Source organism: Alligator sinensis, unplaced genomic scaffold (genome assembly GCF_000455745.1).
Source record: "Alligator sinensis unplaced genomic scaffold, ASM45574v1 scaffold463_1, whole genome shotgun sequence".
In the NCBI taxonomy this organism is placed as follows: Eukaryota; Metazoa; Chordata; order Crocodylia; family Alligatoridae; genus Alligator; species Alligator sinensis.
Window position 1 is genome coordinate 124,525 of NW_005842584.1, and position 2,594 is coordinate 127,118.

Sequence of the window (2,594 nt, forward strand, 5' to 3'; positions counted from 1 at the left end):
CTATGGTAATCGCTGACATGCTGCGCCTTGCCCGAAGCCCCTCAGTCCCTGTGGCTCCACGCCTCGCCGGGACGTCATGCCATGACCTCACTGTGTGCTGACGTGTCAGGGCCTGACCCCAGGGGCTCCTGGTGGCAACATGGTTGCTGCCCAGTTGGTCTCGCAGATGCCTTCCGGCTATTCCAGCCTTGCTCTTATTCACACGGGAAAAGGGAGGCTGCCCCTGGTCCTAGTTGATTCCCACCAGGGGGGGCCCGGCTGACTCCCCTGGGCGTGAAGTAGGCCCCTCGGCCCGCACGTGCCCCAAGGCACCCGTCCCCTTTTGGGCTACTCGCGGGCTCCGCACCTCCCCTCTGGCTGTGCCCGCGCCTCACCCAAGTTTTGCATCATTCGCCAAGTGGGACGCTTGTCCCCAAAGCCGCCAGGCCACGTCAGGCCTTTACTCTGCTGCTGGGGTTTCCACCTCCTCGGCTTCCTCCCCTTTCCTCTAGCGCAGCGTTTCTCAACCCGTGGGTCGCAACCCAAAAGTGGGTCATGAGTAGGGTGGGCAGCCCTCCGGGATTGCCCTGGAGTCCCAGGAATTAGCTATGTATCTCCAGGAGACTGCTGAAAGTCACCAAGGAGCAAAATGATAGGGCAGTCGTTAAACGTTGGATCGCATTTACAGCTGCGCCTCGCTTAACAGCGTAATTACATTCTTGAAAGATGCGACTTTAAGTGAAACAATGGCAAGCAAATCCAGTTACGTTACGGTAGTTATCTACTAGCAGGCAGTGGGCGAACCACCTTAAAACTGAACGTTGCACAGCTTTAAACAAGTATGTTCTCTAATAGAGCAGTGACGTAATAACGAAACAACGTCAACCGGGGCGACGTTAAGTGAGGAGTACCTGTATACAGTAGTCCAGTGGGTTTTTAAGATGTAATGTGCATTTGCCTTCCTGATGTACAGTCATTCACGTCATTATGTCATGTAATGAAACCCTCCCGGAATAGATTCAGAGTTGGCAACCCTAGTCACAAGAGTATATGCAAGGGCCGCAAACAAACTTTAAAAATGGATTTTAAAGGAGAAAAACATGAGAAAACCACAGCTTTTCCCTTGCAGGCTGGCAGAGCTCTAGCCTGCGAGGGGTTGCTTGGGGCTCCCCCCTGCCCAACACACACCCACCCCCTGCCCCACACACTGGGGGTTGGGGCCTGGGGATGGGGGCAGCAGGTCAGGAGTGAAGGGCACTGGGTCGGGACTGACCGTCGATGCTTACAAATGGGTCCTGGTACAAAAACAGTTGAGAACCAGTGCTCTAACTGGTCCCTTAGCTAAGGCCCACTGCCCTGGACCCGGCTGCTGGGCTCCAGTCCCTGGCCTTGCCCTCTGGGGCCTTTGTCTCTGCATCACCTGGGCTCCTCAGCCCCATTGCCTCTCACAGGCTCTTAACTCTCTGCCCTTCTCGGACTCTCTCTGGCTCTCTTGGGCTCTGGGCCCTCTGATCTCAGGCTCTGGGACCTCTCTGCCCTTCTTGGGTTTCAGGCCCCCTGGCACCAAGCTCTGTTCCTCTTTGGGCTCTCTCTGCCCTTCTAGGGCAATGCTGGGCTCCCTGGCCCCTGTCTGTACCTTCAGCCTGACCCCTGGCACTGCTCAAGGCTGTCATGTCCATCCCCGCCCCCCAGGCACTAATAGGATTTCCAAACCACCCCTTTTTAGTCCCACCCAAACTTGTACATTTCTAACCCAAAACAAGCCTCTGCTCTCTGCCTAACCACCGCTTCCCAAATGGGTCTAAGTGCAAAGTCCTGCTCCTGAGCTGTATCACTCATCTCCCCACTCAGCCCTGAGTCCTATTCCCCTGCTTGCATTACCCCCAGGGTAGTCCAGGCATCATCCAGGAGGTCCTCTGCATGTCTCCTGCCCTGCAGCTCTTTCCTTAGCAGCTCCTGGAGCCAGACTGATTGCTCTGGCTCAGGCCCTGGGTATATATGGGTGGAAGCCATGCACCATTTTGGTGATGTGACTCCTTAAGCTGCCACGGGTGATCCCTGATTCCCCCCCCTGTAGGCCACTTTCCCCCTAAAGTCCCGCTGGGTTAGAGCCTCCACCATGGTCCAGGCTGTCTCTACACCTGCACGCTTAATGATGTCCCAGCCACTAGACCTCCCTGCAGCATCCTTCTACCGTTCCACAAATGTAGTACTTTCAGTTCTCTCCCTCAATTGGTCCTTAATAGACAATCAGTTCATGCACTTGGGGAGGTGACTCATAAATATCCCACTTTCCCTCTGAGTTGCTCTAATCTCAATCCCCCATTTCTTACCTCCTGAACTGGGGCTGGGCTTTTCTTCCCTGCATTGGGTCTGGTCATTTTCTGGTGTGCCCCTGGCCTTGGTGAGTGGTTTAGATACTGTCTCCTTCCAAGGTTCCTGCTTTATCCATTGTCTGCTCATGGTGCCCAACAGGACCTCTTGGATCCCCTGTAAACTTGTCACTCTCCTGTAAGTCCCACAGGGCTCATCCCACTTTTTCTCTCTCTTCATAGTTTCATAGTTTCATAGTAGTTAGGGGTCAGAAGGGACCTGAATAGATCATCTAGTCTGAC